Source organism: Pleurodeles waltl, chromosome 8 (assembly GCF_031143425.1).
Source record: "Pleurodeles waltl isolate 20211129_DDA chromosome 8, aPleWal1.hap1.20221129, whole genome shotgun sequence".
Lineage (NCBI taxonomy): Eukaryota > Metazoa > Chordata > Amphibia > Caudata > Salamandridae > Pleurodeles > Pleurodeles waltl.
Window position 1 is genome coordinate 1,122,880,658 of NC_090447.1, and position 20,898 is coordinate 1,122,901,555.

The following is a 20,898-nucleotide window of genomic DNA, read 5'->3' on the forward strand; positions in this document are numbered from 1 at the left end:
TCCTGCACCATGCACTAATATTGTAGTCCTGCGACATAAAGGGGGCTTACATCCCTATATTGATGTGCAACATATGATATAATGAAAGTATTGGCAGCATAACATAAACTGATAAGGCATGATCTGAAAACATTTTGCAAAAATAATGCATTAACTAGCCAGGTAAGTCATCTTCTGCCACACAGATCTATTTTATAACATGTACATCAGAGATTTCAATATGAGTATGATAGCTTGGGGGGTTAATGCCCTTCTCATAGTTGTGTGAATATAACATTCATTTTATAATAAATATACAATTAATCAATGTAAAATATAAAATTTAAATTACTAGTTCTAATTTTGTAAGATAGCATGTCAGCTTGATACAACTGAACCGGTGATCTATGTGTTCCCTGTACGTAGCTTTTTTTAAATGCCTGAGAATGTTAAACAAAAGTAAAGCCAGGGGTCTTTTTCAACCTCTGATCCAATGTGCACACATATTCCTGAGAAAATATTGTAATTTTGTTTATATAGGGCTTCATAAGGAGGCAGGCGGTCTTCAGACTGACAGCCTGGTGGTGGTGGTAGGACCTTCATACTTCAGACGGTCTGACCACCACATTATGACTCTGGTGGTCAGAGCGCCTCAAGACCGCCTTCTCCACCAGAAAAAATAAGATGTTAATTGGAGAAGCGGATATGTCAGTCTGTTAGTTGGACTGAACAGGATAAAGGTGGGATAGAGGAGGGTGGAGTCTAAAGAGGATTATTTGGGAGTTTATAGAAGTAAGGTGAGGCTTGGGATGCATAAAGGAGAGATGGAGGATGAGTCAGAGGTATAGATTGAGACATAGGGGGTGATTCTAACCCTGGCGGTCGGTGATAAAGCGGCGGCCAACCCGCCAACAGGCCGGCGGTCAAAAAAAGGCAATTCTGACCCTGGCGGGAACCGCCAACACAGCCCGCCGCATTAACACTCCGACCGCCACGGCGGAACAAACAAACTGCGCGGCGGTCACCGCCAACAGCCAGGCGGCAGACAATGTACCGCCCACCCTATCACGACCCACCAATCCGCCACCTTTTCCGGGGCGGGAGCACCGCCGATAAAAACACGGCGGAAACAGACATTTCCAATGGAAAACGCTCACCTCGAGACACTCCACGCGGAATCCGGACAGCATGGAACCCGAATTGAACATCATACCTGCTCTCGTCTACCTGCTCATCTACCACGAGTACGAACTCCGGCGCAGACGTCAACGGTGAGTACTGCACCTACGACACACGGGAGGGGGGAGGAAGAAAGGTTACGGGCATATACATATGCGACCCTCCCCACCCCCCCAATATGTACACACCAATGCAGAGCAGGAAGTCACAGTGACACCACACAAACACCCTTAAAAAATACAATGACACAACCAAATTTTGAATAAATTTTCATGTTAAAAAAAAGCACCTGGAAATAATTGAGCAACCGTGAAAAATATTTACAAAAACCAAAAATATATACACATCAGTGTATCACTGAAGTAACAAGTCCTGCACATCCTACGAATCTAACATGTCCGTGGGCCAAGGTTCTGCGAAACAAGGGCAAAGCCCACACACGAGACCTGAGTCCTTTGGAGAGAACACTGCAGGGGCATCCGATGTCAAAACTACAGGCACCTCAGGGGGAAGGGAAGGGGTGGCCACCAAAGCCACATGAGTCCACGACACCAGATCCACGAGGAGCCACCATGCCCACTGTACCATCCTGGGGAGTGCAAAGCCACAGTCTCTCAAGTCTCTGCAGTGGGTGGGTTGCCCACTGTACCATCCTGGGGAGTGCAAAGCCACAGTCTCTCAAGTCTCTGCAGTGGGTGGGTTGCCCACTGGACCATCCTGGGGAGTGCAAAGCCACAGTCTCTCAATGTCTCTACAGTGGGTGGGTTGCCCACTGTACCATCCTGGGGAGTGCAAAGCCACAGTCTCTCAGGTGGATTACAGAGTCCACAGGTCAAGGAGGAGGCATGGTGGGCACAGTGAACCATAAACAGTGCCTGAGACGGCGGGACCCAGCGCAGCGGTGCATGACATGGCGATGTCCAGCGGAGCGGTGCTTGAGACGGCGGGGCCCAGCGGAGCGGTGCTTGACAGGAAGGGCCCAGCGGAGCGGTGCTTGAGACGGCGGGGCCCAGCGGAGCGGTGCTTGACAGGAAGGGCCCAGCGGAGCGGTGCTTGAGACGGCGGGGCCCAGCGGAGCGGTGCTTGACAGGAAGGGCCCAGCGGAGCGGTGCTTGAGACGGCGGGGCCCAGCGGAGCGGTGCTTGAGACGGCGGGGCCCAGCGGAGCGGTGCTTGACAGGAAGGGCCCAGCGGAGTGGTGCTTGAGACGGCGGGGCCCAGCGGAGCGGTGCTTGACAGGAAGGGCCCAGCGGAGCGGTGCTTGAGACGGCGGGGCCCTCTTCAGCGGTACCTGTCTTCACGGCGGGGCCCTCTTCAGCGGTGCTCTTCTGCACGGCGGGGCCCTCTTCAGCGGTGCTCTTCTGCACGGCGGGGCCCTCTTCAGCGGTGCTCTTCTGCATGGCGGGGCCCTCTTCAGCGGTACCTGTCTTCACGGCGGGGCCCTCTTCAGCGGTGCTCTTCTGCACGGTGGGGCCCTCTTCAGCGGTGCTCTTCTGCACGGCGGGGCCCTCTTCAGCGGTACCTGTCTTCACGGCGGGGCCCTCTTCAGCGGTACCTGTCTTCACGGCGGGGCCCTCTTCAGCGGTACCTGTCTTCACGGCGGGGCCCTCTTCAGCGGTGCTCTTGCAGTATGTCAAGGGAGTCATACCTGGCCTGGACACCCTGCTCAGTCGCCCTCCGACCGTGCTGTGTCAGGCCCCTTCGGGGAGTGAGTCCTGGGCCCTTTGGTGTTGTCCATTGCAGCCGGGATGGGGCTTGTGGGGCCCTCCTGCTCCGCGCACCTGGTGGTTGTCCTCTCCGCCCTGCTGTCCTTCCGCTCCTTAGATGGGGCTCTCGGGCCCTTGCCTCCCCTGGCTGCTGTGGCCGGTGAAGTGGCCGGAGTCACCTCCTTGGGGGCAGCCGTCTCTGTCCGCTCACGGCGGCCCTTCAATTTCCGGGTCCTCTTGCCTGGGGGGGGGCTGGCTGTCCCCTTGCTGCTCACCGAAGTGTTACTGCCGCCAAAGGGTGGACTCCACATGCCATGCACCACTTGCACTGTAGTAGTTGGGCTGGTGGTGGCTGAGGTGCCCTTGGGACTTTTCCCAGTTGGAGGGGGTGGGTCGGGGGAGGGAAAGAGGTCAAAACTGGAGAGGTAATTTTTCTTGGGACCAAGGTAAGGGGTAGGAGTAGTGGTGAGAGAAGTGGAGGAAGGGGATGTGGTTGTATGAGAGCCAGGTGTGCTGTCCTTGGGTGCAGGTGACTGGGATGTAGGCTGTGGTGAGGTGGTTGGCTGTTGTTTGGGTGTCTGCCTGCGTTTATGTGTCTTGGAAGAGGGGGTGACAGACACAGTGGGAGAGGACACAGGGGACGTGTAAATGCCAGTGGGGGTGCTGACTGCAGGTGTGCGGACTGTAGTGGAGGGTTTGCTGGTGGTGGAAGAACTGGCTGATGTTGGGGTGCATGCAGGTGTGAGTGTAGACGTCACAGGGAGGGAGGAGGGAGACGAGGAGGACGGGGACACAGAGGTGGTAGTGACTGTTGATATGTCTGCATCTGTGTGTTGCTTGGGTGAATGCTTGTGTTTTCTGTGGTGCTTATGTTTGGATGAGCTGGCCTTGGGTGTTGAGGTGTGTGCAGGCTGGTCTGATGGTGTGGATGGGATAGGTTGAGGTACAGGAGACAGAGAAAGGGTGGAGGCAGATAGAAGAGGGAGACTGGAGACAGGGACAATGGCTGCCGTCAGTGCTGAGGCCAGAGCAGTGAACGCTCGTTGATGGGCAGCCTGACCCGAATGAATGCCCTCCAGGTAGGCATTGCTCCGATGCACCTCCCTTTCCACCCCCTGGATGGCATTCAGAAGGGTAGTCTGCCCAACAATGACCGTCCTCACCAGGTCAATGAGCTCCGCACTGAGGGCAGCAGGGGTAACAGAGGCAGGGGCTGAGGTGCCTGGGGCGAAGGAGACCTGCGCCTTCCTGGCCGAGTGGCCACGGAGCGAAGACTGAGGGGCTGCTGGGAGGGCGGTGCTGGTGCGCTGGGTGGCGGCTGTACCTGTTGTTGCGGGGGGCACAGATGGTGCCGCCCCCGCCAGGGAGCTCCCAAACGAGGACATGTCCGTGTCGCTGGTGTCTCCACCGGCCCCCGTTGTGGTGCTCCCCTCGCCCTCCGGATCACTGGTGCCCTCGGTGTCTGTGTCAGTGCCCACCGGGGCCTGGTGACCTGCAGCTCCCTCCTGCTCCGACGCCAAATCCCATTCTCTCATCTGTCGTGCCTTGCACTCCCCATTCCCTCCACACCCCACCAACTTACATCCCCCCCCCTCCACACAGGCATAACCCATTCAATGTGCACTGAGTGTACTCACCTGTTGGTCTGGAGGACCGTACAGTTGCGCATACTGGGGGAGGACCCCGTCCACGAGCTTCTCCAACTCTTCTGAACTGAAGGCGGGGGCCCTTTCCCCAGTCGCAGCAGCCATTGTCACTTCCAGACCGAGTTCACAGCAGCACTTGCAGTATAGGTCCTCTCCTGTGGATGATCAGGTCTCGAATGATTGAGCTGATAGAAAATGGCGGTCACGCCCGCGGCGGTGCGTCCCGCGACCGCCGGCGCACATCGTCATTGGCTCCTGAAACCCATAGGCTTCAATGTTAACCAATGCGTCTTCGCACAGCGGTCTTCGACCGCCTACCGCCACGGTGCGCCCCGCCAGCGCAGTGACCTCACATCCCATTGTCCCACTTCACAGGTCAGGCATCGGCCATTTCAAGGGCCCACATGGCTTAATTTCTAATGCGTCACACAGGCCTAGGCCTTGCAATGGCACACATACAAACATATCAAACCATACATTTACCTGTACTGTGCAAGCTGTGTTGTACGTACCTGTGAGTGGATTGACTCTGTACTCCATATTCTCCTTCCTAGGCACCGTCCGCTGAGACTAGCGATGAGAAGGAGGAATCCTCGCGTGTACCGGCCGCTGGTGGACCTGTCGACAATGGAAGAACGCCATATAATACTACGATACCGACTTGACCGTGCCTCCATCCATGAACTGTGTGCCAGCTGGAGCCAGCCCTGATGTCCCCCATCCGCCAACCCACAGGAATTCCCCCTCTGGTGCAGGTTCTGTCAGTCCTCCATTTCTTTGCAACTGGCTCATTCCAGACAACAGTGGCCATGTCATCTGGGATGTCTCAGCCTATGTTTTCCAAGATCTTATCCAGAGTGTTGTCTGCGCTGATGAAACTCATGCGGAGCTACATCATTTTCCCAGAGGAGGGTGATTTGCCTACAGTGAAAGCTGATTTCTATGCCCTTGGACACATCCCCAACATCATTGGTGCAATTGATGGAACCCATGTGGCTTTAGTCCCCCCAAATGACGATGAACAGGTGTACAGGAACAGGAAGAATTACCATTCAATGAATATCCAGGTGGTCTGTTTGGCTGACCAGTACATCTCCCATGTGAATGCCAAGTTCCCTGGGTCAGTGCATGACGCGTATGTGATGTGAAATAGCAGCATTCCCTATGTGATGGAACAGCTACAGAGACAGCGTGTGTGGCTAATAGGTGACTCTGGTTACCCCAACCTGCCGTGGCTATTGACCCCAGTGAGGAATCCCAGGACCAGGGCAGAGGAACGGTACAATGAGGCCCATGGGCGTACTAGGAGGGTGATTGAGCGAACCTTTGGGCTCCTGAAGGCCATATTTAGGTGCCTGCATATGACAGGTGGATCCCTAATGTACTCACCAAAGAAGGTGTGCCATATCATCGTGGCGTGCTGTATGCTCCACAACCTGGCTTTGCGACGCCAGGTGCCTTTCCTGCAGGAGGATGGTCCAGATGGTGGTGTTGTAGAAGCCGTGGAGCCTGTGGAGAGTGAAGAGGAGGAAGACTCTGAGGACGACACAGACAATAGGGACAGAGCGATACAACAGTATTTCCAGTAACACCCAGGTAAGAATCACCCACGCCATTTCACAATTGCTTATAGCCTCCTGCATCTGTACATTCTGTAGTTCCCCACAGATGTTTTTCATTGATTTTTGCCTTTCCCTTCCCTTCTTAGTGCTGTCTGACTCAGTACCTGACTTCTGCTTGGTTCGCCCATGAAATACAGCGTATTGACATTGGTATGTTGTCATGACTAATTGACAGAACAGAAATTGAACAGTAATATGTAATACATTTGTTAATAATACAGCATGACTCAAAACAGATTTGTGTGCAAAATGTGATTTATTTACAGTGCTAGATATCGGTACATGTGATTCTAAGGGTGATGGGTGGGGGTGGAGGAATATCCATGGCAGAGTCCAGTTCTCAGTCTCACAGGTGCATTGTTCTTTTGCCTGTGGAAGGATGGAGCATAGGCAGTTCATGGATGGACAGGGTGGCAATGTGGGACAGTGGGAAGACTTGAGGGGGTATGTCCTGCTGGCGGGGGTCTTGACATCCTACTCTGTCTTTTTTTTTGGTCTCAGGCTCCTCTTACGGGGTGGTTGTTCTTCAGCAGGAGGTGGGGTTCTGGGGGGCTGTCGAGGTGTTGGGACCTCCTGTCCACTAGCGCCGGCGGAGGTGGTAGGCTGTTCCTGGTCCGGCCTAGTGACAGGGGCCCTGTGTGGTGCACCATGGTCCCGCAACGCGTCCTCTATCCTGTTGAGGGCCAGGACGATGGTCCCCATTGCGGTCCCGATGATTCTCAGCTCCTCCCTGAACCCCATGTAGCGTTCTTCCTGCTGTACCTGGATCTCAGTGAACCTGGCCAGTACCGTCGCCATCGTTTCTTGGGAGTGGTGGTATGCCCCCATGATGGTGGTGAGGGCCTCTTGGAGAGTGGGTTCCATGGGCCTCTCCTCCCCCCCCTGTCGCACAGCAGCCCTCCGAGCTGCCCGGTTTCCCCCGGCCTCTGTCCCCTGGCCGGTGTGCCCGCTACCACTGCCCCCAGGTCCCTGTGGTTGTTGGGGTGTTGGGTTAGCCTGGGTGCCCTGTAGTGGCGGACACACCGCAGATTGAGCTGTCCTAGAGACAGAGGCGTGGGCCCGCTGGGTGGGAGCTGTGCTGGTGTTGGCAGAGGGGGTCGGGTCTGGTGTGGCCTGTGGCTGCCTGAGGGGAACCGACTGCCCAGAGGTCCCCGATGGTCCGGGCTGGTCATCAGGTTCACTGTCGACAGAGCTGCTATCCTCAGTGTGGGCCTGTTCCGGGGGTGGGATGGACAATTCTGGACCCTCCTGGCTGGTGTGTTGTCGTTCGGGTACTGCATGGGGTAAGAGAGTTTGGTTATTGTTTCTGTGTGTGCAATAGCGTGCGTGTTATGGGTGCCCTTGTCCCCCAGTGCAGGCATTCCCTTGAGGGAGGTGTTGTGAGGGTAGTTAGGGGGGGGGTTAGTGCAGTGGTCATGCTTAGGTGAAGGGTGCCCATGATTTGTGTTGGCATGCAGGAGTTGGTGTTGGGATGGGTGGGTTGTGCTGGTGAGACATTGTCAGGGAGGATGTGTGCTGGGGGGTTGGGGGTGAGGGTGGGGGTGTGGGTTGGCATGCTGGTGGGGTGGGGGGGATATAGTAGTTGAGATTGGACTTACCAGAGTCCATTCCTCCGGATACTCCTGCGAGGCCCTGAGGATGCAGGATGTTCAAGACGTCTTGCTCCCACGATGTGAATTCGGGAGGGGTGGGTGGGGGTCCGCCGCCAGTCTTCTGGACCGCGATGTTGTTCCGGGAGACCATCGATCGGACCTTCCCCCGTAGGTCGTTCCATCTTTTGCGTATGTCCTCCCTATTCCTGGGATGCTGTCCCACCGCGTTGACCCTGTCCACGATCCGCTGCCATAGCTCCGCCTTCCTAGCTATACTGGTGTGCTGCACCTGCGAGCCGAAGAGCTGGGGTTCCACTCTTAGGATTTCCTCCACCATGACCCGGAGTTCTTGGTCAGAAAAGCGTGGGTGCCTTTGGGGTGCCATGGGGTGGTGTGGGTGTGGTGTGGGGTGGTGTATGTGATGATAAGTATGTTGGTGAGTGGTGCTTTGTGCTACTATGTGGTGTGTGTGATGGTGTAGTGTGCCTCAGTGTGTCTTCTTTGAATTGTCTGCTGTGTCTCTCTCTCCTTCTCTCAGTAATTCTGGTCGCAGGGGTTTGTGGGTGATGTGGGTGTGTGTTTTATAGTTTGTTGATTGTGTGGGAGTGGTGTGTGTATGTGTATCAGGTGTGTGTATTTCAAATTGTCCAATGTGGCTGGGTTTTGGTGATGTGTGTGTATTCTGACCGCGGCGGTGTGTACCGCCAATGGAATACCGCGGTTGAATGACCGCCGCGTGGATTCGTGGGTCGTAATGGCATGGGCGTATTTCTGTTGGCGTGACGGTGGAGGTTTGGTCATCTCCAGTTTATCGCTGCCCGCTGATGTGGCGGCCTGCAGTGGAGGACGGAATTTTGGAGGTTTGGCCGTTGTGGGTCAGAATGACCGTGGCGGTTAACCGCGGCCGCGGCGGTGTTATGGCGATCTTCTGACCGGCGGTAAGGGCCTTTTACCGCCGAGGTCAGAATGACCCCCATAGAGTTGTGAATTGGAGAGAGGTGATAACTTTTTATCTAAAGTGGAAGTAAAGTAATAAATATATGGGTACATAATTACATAAAAAGTTGTATGTGTATGTAAAACAATAGATTTATCTATATATAGATATATGTGCTATACAATTGTGTTATTGTGTTTTGTGTGTGGTGGTCATGTAGGCAACAGAGAACTTTTGATTAGTCTTCTGAATATAAGATGGTTATTCTTGGATCTTTTATTTGGTAGTAAAGAATTCTATAGTTTGTTTGCTTGTATGCTGAGTTTTTGAGGTGGGGTGCCAATCTGGAACAGATTCCTTTGTTGTATGTATTTGGTGATTTTATTCCTGATGAAAAGTTGTCCTGTGACATGTATTGCTTTGTGGGTAAAACAAAGCAGCTACAAGGTGGATTTTCTTGTAACTGGCGTCCAATGCAGGGCACTCAAGCCAGGCGAGACGTGGGCTTGTGGCTTTACATGTAAGAGTAGTCTAGCAGCAAAGTTCTGAATGTTCTGGAGTTTATTCACAGTTGATTGGCATAATCAAGTTTAGACAGAAAAAGAGAGATAGTCACTTGGACCTTGTGTGGAAATCCTAGGTGGGGGAAGATGCATTGCAGAGTTAATCAAATCTTATATGGCCATTAAAGAAAAAAAACAGTCTTACATCTAGTTCAGTTCATTAAAAACAGATGTTTCAATGTAGTTTGTTTTAATCTATAGATGTATTTCATGTGTCATTATTACAAATAAATAAGATGGTAAATACATTATGTTCTGTTCTGTTCTGTTATGTTAAGTTATGTTATGTGATGCTATGTTATGTATTGTTTGTTTGCATGGAATGCATATCAGCTTGGAGGCTATCCTGCCACTTATAGAAAAAGATGTGCAGTCCTGTCTGGGACCTATTGAAAGAGCCATGTTTTCATTTTCTTGTGGAATTCTAAGATGGTGCCGGCTGCTCTGATTTGGATGGGGCGATTGGTAGGAAAAGGTATGTCCCCTGTCTCTGACTCAATAGATGCCAGGGCTATGGGCAATAAGGAGGTTGGCTGAGTGTGGCGGTGTCTGACCAGTGAGTGGAACCAGGTGTGGCTATTGAAATATTCTGGATCTTGATTACGCAGTGCCTTGTTGAAATGTGTGAGGGGCTTGAAGAGGGTGCCGTTGTGGAATGGGGAAAATGGACATCCTTGAAGTGTATGTGGAGTGGAAGTTTGAGAGTAAGTCTGGATACTGAATTCTGTATGACTTGGAAGTTCTTGATAGTTGAGCAGCTATGCCGACGTTGAGGAAGTTGCCATAGCTCAGTCTGCTGGTAATTAGGGTTTGCATGACAGATCTTTGAGTGTCCAGCAGGACCCATCTGAAGACTTTCTTAAGATTCTTGAGGGTGAAGAAGCAGATGTGATCATGTTGGCTTGGTTTTTGGATTTGACTTTTGATCATAAACCCCAAGTTCCTGGCAGAGTTGGATTCAATGGATGTTAGTCCTAGCTTTGAGGCCTACTTGACCAAGGACCAGAGAGAGGTGTCCTTTCTGAATATATCAAATTCCGTATTGTCGGTGTTGCATTTTAGGCAGTTGTTATTCAGCCAATTTGTGACTTTAGACATCCTGCTGGGTATTCAAGGTGTCCTCTGAGAGAAAGAGGATCAACTGGGTGTCATCTGTGGAATAAAAATCAACAAATAGCAAGTACTGAAACAGGGAGGCTACACCGTCCTACACAACATTAGTACCTGCTGCGACGGATTTTTAGAGCAGTATGAACGTAGGGGATAGTGCCCCATGAATGCTGTGGGGTGTTGATAAAGTGTTTTTATGCTATTTAAAAAAAACAAGTGGTTTAGCTGTGGGTAGAAGTAAAGGAAGTTAAGCACAACCTTAGGGTTTGGAGGTGGGTAAAGGTAATGGGAGGTAAAGGTCATTATTTGATCTAGGGGTGGCTAAATGTAAGGGAGTTAAGGGTGAATTTAGGGTGTAAGGATGGATGGAGGTAACAGGAGGTAGCAGTGAATTTAGAGCTAAAGGTGGGTAGCAGTATAGGGAGATCATCACAAGACTTTAAAAAAAATCAACCACCTCAGCTCTTTTCTGGAAACTTTCTGTGTGATACTTCCAACAGGGAATAGGAAAAAGATGGGGGGGCTGAGTCCCAAAACACATTTCCACATTGATTTTTCCTTAGGTTTAATAAACACAACTACAGTCAAATCTGCTGAATAGAATTACACTAGATTTGGCAGAAAGACAGATCTTGGTCAGGAAAACACGTTTTTATGATTTGGTGTGAATCAGCTTTTTCTAAATTTACAATTAACTTCTTTGGTTATTTCATATCATGGCAGTGTCTCGAAGCAAACAGATCTTGAGGTTAAGTTCTCATTGGTTGCCATTTTAAGACCTGGACAGAAACCCTCTGAGATGAAAGCTGCATTTTCTTTTGTAATCGGAGCTGGAGATCCTCAGTGGATCTGCAGGTCTGCGACGCAGCTTAAAAAAAAAGACATTTCTGGCAACCGCAGTTTTACGTCAAAAAGCTTAGCGCCATTTTTTAACACCACCTGGGCGTCATATTTATATTATGAAGCTGGGTGGTGCTAAAAATAGATTTGAGTCAAAATATTTGACGTCAACCATTGTGCTTTGTCATAAGGCAAAATGACGTTAATGCCGGAAAAATGACTTTAACCTCTTTTACAACAGGTAAACATGTCGCAAAACGGAAATGCACCATTTTTTACCACTTTAGCATCAACTTTAGGCACTAATGCAGCAAACAGTGCAAAGGAGAGGCAAAATGGAGCCAGAAAGCCAGGAGAGACCACAGGGTGACCCCAGGCAACGAGGAACCAGCAAGGAGGACACACACAAGACCCAGGGGAGGGAGAAGAAAAAGAGAAAGTGTTGTTTCAGTGCGGAGGAGCATGAAATAATGGATAGAGATGTGACGGAGCATCAACATCAACTCTTCATCACCTCAAAATTGCCAATTGGCAGGAAAGAGGCAATCTGGCAGCAGATAGTAGACAAGATTAACAGTGTGGCAGAGATGAGGAGAACCATAACTGAGTGCAAGAAACTCTGCATGATTGCAAGTGAAGGACAAAGGAAGAAAGGGCAAGGAACAGGAAGGCAGCACTGCAAACTGTAGGTGGTGGTCCAGCACCACAAGAGGACCTGGACGAGATGGAGGAGATGGTTCCACCAGTCATCCCAGAGGAACTGGTCACTGGAATTGCAGGACAGGACAGCACAGACTACCAGGAAACACCACAAATGCAGGGTAAATTGCATGGGGGAAATTGCTGCTATATTGTAAAGTGCAAGAAGGGGGAGGAACATAGGACACACACAATGCATGTCAAAGGAGTGCAGAGGGACACATTGCACATGAAGAAAGTTAGAAAGTTGCACCATGCTGACGTAAGCTACACATGTACCTAAGTCTTGATAGTGCCATGCACCACAACACATACACAACCTGACATATGTCAAACACCCGGGCTAAATACCTACATGTGCATATGCAGCACATGGGATAGATGGCATGTCTAATGACTGTGCCGGTGGGTCTGTCATCACAACATCCCTTGCATTTAGTCAAATTAACCCTACCAACACAACCAAGACATCAGAGACTAGGAAGTCAGTAAATACTATTCCTGGGGTTTAGTCATGTTGGTGTCCCTTGCAGTAAGACCTTGCAACTGCCTTGCCTCATTGCCCAAACACATGTGTGCTGCATCTTACAGCACACAATTCATTTCAACTGTCCCAACAGTATGCAGACATGTGCAGGTAACACCACAACCCCGCACATTAACAACATATCCACATAAGGCAGCCACCACTCCATCATGGAGTGAGAATGCCCCCTGGGTGGGGGAATAGCAGGGTGGTCCTGTATCACTGGAAACATGCCACTACCCAGAGCAACTAAACTGGTGTAGTGATGAACCACACATCTTGATGCTGATCAGAAATGTGCCACTTCAGAACATATGTACCACAGATAGCAAACTGTAGGTCACAACAGATACATGCTGAGCCCACAACTACTCTGAAACATCCATATGAGATACATAGGAATGGGGAAATAAACACACACATACAACACATGGTGTATGACTGTGAACGTACAGGTTTACAATTACACATTGACAGCGGGGGATGGTGCATGGGCAAGTCTGGTGTTAGTAAGACTGCCACTGCAGTGTACACTTTGCGGTTGGCAGTATGAGTCACACGTTGGGATGGCGGGTGGAAATCTGTCTGCTCATGGTAGCTCTGTGGGGCACTTAGCACAACATTGTTGATGGATCAAATAGAGTCAGTGCCAATCTTGGGGTGCATTGGGTGTGTCAATACAGCTACTCTTAGCCCTGCCAATCAGGCAGTGGAAAGGGCAAAAGGGCAGGGCATGGGACCTCCTGCACTGCCCATGCCAGGTGCATGGGCTGTGCAGGGGCACCCAAGGGCACACCAAACCACATCAGCACCAACCTTTGCATGGGGGTTTCACTATCATGCAAATGCTGGTGGAAAAGCGGGAACATACCTGGAGGGCAGAGTTGATTGTAATATTGGTCTGGTGTCACAAGACAGGTGGCATTGCCAGTCTGCAAGCTGCTGGAAACCTGCCAGGTCATTGGCCCATGGGGCAGTCCCCATTGACAACATGTGCCACTACCACCTGCGCTGTTGGGGATGGCCATATAGACAATGGCAGTCAGATGGTCATAGGACTGCCGCACTTGTAATGAAGGACCAGTATGACTACCTGCAGAATCACCATCGAACTAGCTTGAGGCCCTGACCTAAGTTCAACTCCAGTTAACTGGCTATGTCCATGAAATAATTTAACATCAACATCAGGGACTGTCATATGCAACATGATGTACACAGCAAAAAACAATACCCATACTGGCCATCCCTGGGTCCACTCCTGTGCCTGTGTCAATTTAGCTGCACTACCACTATGCTGCATCTCTTGCATCATAGTGCAAGGACGGCTGCATTGAGGGGGATATTGCAGTTGTGTAGCCTTCCAGCACAGACAGAAGAAGAAATGGAAATCTATTACGTCCATGTGTGCTGTAAAATGTAGTACTCATACACATACATCAAAATGAGGAGCTATCAAAAGAAGCAATAGCATAGTGTCTTGGCAATGCCATCCCTGGGGTGGTGCACAGGGGTATGTGAAACATGTAATCCTGGGACAGGGGCATATTGCCATGTGTGGTGCTGTGGCTTGACCAGTGTAATACCCATTGCAAGGCTCTACCATGCAAATGGATGTATAGGGATGGTTGACAATAGCAAGATGGTGTCAAGCTGTAAAAAGAATATATATCACAACTACTAGACATGACACAGCCATTTGCACCACATGAACCTCCCCTCATGTGACACTCAGGTGGGGCAAAGGGCTGATAGACAGCAACCATGATGTACAGGAACACTGTTTTGGAAGTAAGATGACAATAAGCCTCCAGTAGCAAGTCCGTGACGTGTCAACTGTCACAACATTGAAAGATTGATTTTACACCATCCCATTGCAGGAGAGGATGGCTCTCCTGCTGATCTGCCTGTCCTGGAGTACCCCGAGGACCTGGATGACCAGCTGACAACCATAAGCCAAGAGACCCTACAAGAAGTCCTTGTATCCCTCCAGAAACCACCTCCAGTTGGAAGGAGGACAAATCATGTAGCAGCCATCCCAGATGCCCCACCCAACACCCCAGTAGTACGACCTGCCAGCACCAACCCAGCTGATGACTCTGAGGATCCAGGGACCAGGTTTGAGAAGACAGTGGCAGGAGTCCAGCGGAAGCTGGCCAAGGAGGAGCGGGTGGGTATGGAGACTGTGGCAGCCAGCCTATAGGGTATGCGCACGTACCTCGTTATGGCTAATGAACATACAACAGCCAAACGAGGCCCACACTCCCTACTGCATTGAGTCTAGCAGTAACTGAGGGACATAGCTGCTGCCATGAGGGAGAGGCCACAACAAAAGCCCTCCCAAACTGGCAGCAGCGTGATTGAAAACAAGCTGGACTCCATGCACCGGGAAGTGGCCTACCTCAGGGCAGACATGGCTGCCTACCACTGGGATATTGCTGTTATCATAAGAAATCAGCAGCTCCTCCTTGCTGCAGTGATGCCATATGTAGTGCCACAGATGGCAGCTGCCAGGAATTGGGAAGCCACATCTCCAATCACTGAAGTGTGTGCCCCCCTCTACCTCCCCACCACCACCATCAAGGGCAGAGGAGATCCCACACACATCGGAGGATGAAGATGTGGAACAGATCATCTTCACTCATAAGAGTTCCCAGTAGCACCAGCCCATGCACATGGGCAGTGTTTTTATTTGTCCTGTGCTTGAGATCATGCCAGTGTTAGCACAGTTGGATATATGTAGTCTTGACCTGTCTGCTATGGACTGTCATTGTCTCTCACTTGCCAACTGGCAATTCATGTTCCTCTGCACTTAACAACACTTCACCCAAGCATGTCCCATGAAATGTCCCTCAATTCACAGTTGTATGGATTTCACAAATGGGGTCACTGACCTGGACATTTTAAATATTGCACCATTTAACTTGTAAATAAACAATTCCTCCACAAACAGCATGTCTTTGTATATTCTGACACATCTACTACGCTTAGGAACTGTGATGTGTGTAACCATGTCATTAGTCACAGAGTGTCAGTGCAAAAGTCCAGGAATATGGGGGCACATACCTACACACAAGGGTCCAACATGAGAAATGTCAATGCTGGTCTGATCCCCTACAAGCAATTCACTGAGTATGTCAAAAATGAAGATCACACGTATGCTTCACTCACTACATATGACAGCAATGGCTGTGAAACAGTTCACAGGCAATACCGTCAGCTCGGAGTACCAGTAGAACACATTGGTGTGAAACAGAGGTACTAACCTCATTTGTGATTTTCCCCGGTCACTTTTGCGGGATTAGAGTTCAAATGTAGGTTGTTGTCAGATGTGCCACAGTCCTCAACATTCCTACACAGGACCCAAACACTGACAGCTGAATTACCACACCTACCTGTCCAATGCCCTCATGAGTGGTGGGTACACTGGATGGCAGATGCATGGACAAGTAGATGTGTTATTGCTGCCAATGTGACAGCTCGGTTGTCAATAGGTGATGCACATGTCAAGAGAGGGATTTGGAGGCAGGACAGAATCCCTAAGCCAACACACAATTTGCACTGTGCACTTATGGGAAGACCCTGTTACACTAGCATATAACAGAAAATGAATAGGAGTACACAAAAATGTTTATTAAATATTAAACTGAAATAAAACATTAATAAAACCTATCTATCCTAAACTTACCTATTCCAATTAAACTTATCTAACAACTAAAGCTAACTACCCTATGCTAATCTTAACTAACACATTTAACACCACAATATAAACATTGACCCCCCACCCCCCCCTAAGTTACAGGACACATGCAGGACAACATATACTAATACTACACATATACTAACTAAATCTAAACACATATATATTTTGTTTTGTATTATTTTTTAATTTTTATATTTTTTTAATATATTTTTATTAAACACATAGATACTCCGACATGACCCCCCAATCACCCACCAATAAACACGTAATAAGTAAAAAACCCACCCCCAATCCAATTATCCTAACTAAACTACATACCTACAATAACCTAACACTATCCCCCTATATCCCACAATAAAACATAACTTAAAATCAGAAGGGAGGGGACAGAACTTGGAGATGGCAGATCAGTTCAACTCAAAGTTTGGCCTTCTTTATTTTTATTTTTATGAACTTCAGCCTCTTTGTGTTGGAAGCCACCTCCTCCAGTAAACTGTCCAGACGTTTCAGGACCAGGGAAACGTCCCTATTCAGATCCTGCAGCAATTGTGTGTCCATGGCAGCAGGTGGTGTGGGCTGTTGCACTGTTGTAGTTGAAGTTGTTTCAGCCGAGGTAGTGGGAGTGGTGCCAGATGTGCCCCCTTGCACTGCTGTGGAGACATGTGTTTATGTTGCCTTCTTTGCCACTGTAGGGACCCCGTGTGGGAATGACTGCCATTCCCCCGTTGCCCTCTCAGCACAGTAGCAGCGAGCCGTTCTACGGAAGCCAGATTCCACTGCCAGCATATGGCAGTACCTTACTGGCCTCTTTTGGAATGCACGTAGCTCACCATTGCTCATGTTGGCAGCTGTGAAATGGAGAAAGGCAACCATCAGTGTCAGCGTTGTGTGGAGTCTGTACAGATTAGTATCTTACACTGCTTCATCTAATTACTCATGCACTCCAACTCACATTCCAGAAAAGACAATGGTCCTGATAAATAGAACGACAACGCTGCCTTAGCATGATTTTATAGAAAGGAGACGCAAAACATAAAAACGAAACAAACATATGGAAGTGTACATCACTTTTGCATTATATTCAATAATGCAAAGGCAGTGCAAACTTGACATAGATCAGGCCCAAACTTCCTCATCATCTGTGTCTATTTACAACCATACATCACCAAGAACTTGGGCATGTTAATGGGAGGATGGGATGCTGTTGGTAACCATAAGGGGTCAGAGCTGATAGGTACACATGCAAGCCTGATCAATATGACTGTCACCTACATTGTGAGGATCACATCTACCTACATATTTGGTATTCGACTCCCCCCTTAGCCTAAGAGGAGATGGCCATGCAATCCATCATCTCAACTGACCTGGTCATCCACCAAGGCATGCCCACTCATACATGAGTCAAGGAGTGGACCATATGTTAGGAGGGCTGACAACTAGGAAGGTGGTATCCATAGGACTATCACAACTACGTTCATATGTCCAGGTGTAAACATCCATCAATACCTGGTCTGCCACTACTATCCCTTACATACCCATTTCCAGGCCAGCATATGTTTGGCCTTGACCTGCATGCCAGTTAATTACATTCCACATAAGTGTAACATACATGGAGTACAAAAGACGGAGCACCATGCTGGGGGACAATTGCCAGCCCAGGCCTCCATCTTCATGACAATACAGGGATGCACCAAATTGGGTTCAATATGATGCATCCCTGTGTTGTGTGAATGATGGAGTGCGCCACTGCTGATATTCTCACAGCCTTGCACTCTGTCATTCTTAGTCACATATGGCCATACACGTGGCCTGTCATCACCTTGTGTCCACGATGCTGGCTATTGTGCACCACGTTCCTCACAAGATGTGACCCTCTGGTGGTACATGGGGATCCTTTAGAAGGGCCATAATGCCAGCATCCAGCCTACTTTGAGATCTGATCATTTGACAGCTTCTCACATCTGGCATTGTATTCAACACACAGGACTCACTACCACAAAATCCTGGATTACTTCACAGTACACACATTATCACACTTACTGGATACATCTGGGTCCTCAAATCGTGCAACTTCTCTGATTGTGTAGGGGGCAGGCCAACCTGTAAGACATGAATGGAAAACCATGCTTAGTGTCATAGCACAGTCACTGTGAGTGAACAACAAATTTCAGTGTGAACTAGTTGAGATGAGTGAGCTAGTTATCCTAGTAGAAAACAGTGCAACAGACACACCACTATGATCGCACTGTGACATAGCCACTCAGGTGAGTAAGAGCCACACATCTGAACACTAACACTGGGCCAGAAACTCGTGGAGTGCTACACTCTGCAATAACCATATGTGAGCCATCTATAGAATACGGAACAGCCTGGTATAAGGGGGAGCTGTGTAAAAAGCATGACACTATCCTGGCTCTTTGCAAGACATATGACTCAGGTAATAAAGCCTGTCCTGCAAGGCACCCAGAGGTGCTTTGTGATAGACATGCTGCTCAACTTTAAGTCTTCAATGATCATGTGTTGATTAACCCATGACTGATGTGGCAAAGTTGATTAAGGGAATGAAATGTATACATTGCCCCCTAAGGCGGGAAAGCCCCCTTTGCTGACATAATGGCATAGGCAGGGGTCATGTGCGTTAAATGATGAATAAGTTACGCTATACATGCATTGCCCAACTTTGTTGACACAATCCAGGGAAAACATGGTAGGCTGGCGGTGCCTTAACGTTTCATGAATGACACTTTGGTGGGGCACAGGTGTCACCATGGCTTCTGAAATGTGCTCCTACGTGATGGTTGCGCAGGACTCACCAGACATCTGACCTGCATTGGTGTCATGGTTGGACATGTGAACTCCAAGCTAGACTGGCGTAGATACACTTAATTCTGGTTGCATACAACCTGTCCACAAGGATTGTATGCAGCACTCCAACTCATCTGCCACTGTCATTCAAGAGCAGTGAACAGTAAAAAGTATGCCATTGGGAGACTCACCAACAGGTCCATCGATCTCAACACCAAAGTGATCAAGCAGATCCTGCTCCCTGGCCACCAGATCTGCTCAGCGATGCTTGAGCTGGTGCTCATTCCTGCCATTCCTGTACACTCTCTTCAGGTGGTGGAGCACCTTGCCCCACTGCAGCCGCCTGGCCTCGGTCCGGTATGCCTGGATGACCCAGCCACCCATCTCTAGCAGCATGGGTAGGTAATGGCATACCAGCCACGCAAATCCACCTAACTCATCCTCTGACATCCTTGTCAGCCTTCCCCTACCAGACATGTTGTAAATGGTCAAAGTTAAACCCAAATACCAAAAATAAATAAAAACTGAAACTTAACCCCACTAACTAATCCCAATTATCCCAAATACTTAAACTACCCCAGACAGACACCCAACAAAACAAATGCAAATTTAGACAATAAAAACACAAAATCAAAACTACTGGGACAAAATGCACACAATAAATGACAGGACATGACAGGAGGGACACCACAAACTACAATCAACAACCACCAGCTCCAAAATACAACCACACAGTCAGAAAGGCACAGCCTGCAAAGAGAAAGTGAAACTACACCCACTGTACCATGCTTGTAGATGGTATTTCCTATTACATCACTTCCTGTCCATACATCACGTTTTTCAGTTATGCGTGTATTAATTTGATGTATTTGACATTTGCGTAGATTTTTTAGATGTATGACGCACGTGCATCATTTATAAAGACGCATGACGGTTATGCATCGATTTCACTGAAGGCAGCATTGAGAGGAGTGCGAAGGTAGACTTTACGCTAAGGGTCCATGTGTCATTTACTTTGCGTTTGCGGATGTTGTAGACGCATTTGTGTCATATTTTTTTACTCAGTTCCTGATTGTGTGATTTTTTGCATTGTCCTTAGATTCACCCTGAATCAACATACAAGTGACATGGGCTGTGCTGCAGTGTGGCATTTTGGGTATGGCCACATGTGGTAGTTCATGCAACAATGTGACAAAGGTGTGATTGGTCTGTCCCACCAATGTGTATGTTACAGTCTCAACAGCATGCAAATTGTTGCACGTCGTGCACATTTATGCATGTGTGACAACAGTGTAACCACATATGTTTGGCATTCAGTTCAGTGCAATAGTTCTGATTTGTGATTGTGTATTGTGTTTTTGTCTGTGATGTGTGATGTTGTCATGCAGAGCATAATATTTAAAGCTACATACATAGGTCAGGCATTTTGATGATGGGTGAACCATTGCTACCTAGGAATTATTACCCGACAACTGTCTCAGTATGTAGATTTAGAGTCTATGGAGGCTCGTGGCTATCATTATTCTAATGAGACTACTGAATTTGAGCAGCAGAATCGCCTGCGATGTGGGGGACTGAGTCTAACCCAACACAGGTGACACCTGTCTGCCTAATCTGGGTTTTGGTCTGGCTAACTAGCAGTGCCTCATCTCTACCCAAGAGCAGGGATGATTGGGCAGCCGAGCGCATGACACAATTGACTCCTCAGGTTAATTGTGGTCACTCAGATTGCATCCGTTTCTCTCATTTACATTAGTCTCACATATGCAAGGACAGTCAGAGGCAGTATATGTTTTAATAAGGTTTTAATGTAGCAACTGCATCTTAGATAATAGAGCATGTATTGCAATAACCAGGATGAGGAAGCATGACAGGATTAAAATTGTGACAAAAAGAGCAAAGCATAAAAATAATGCTACCATGTTGTTACTAGAATCAGTAAAGTAATCCCTACATAGGCCATAATAGAGCACAGCGTGTTAAGCTCTAGATCTG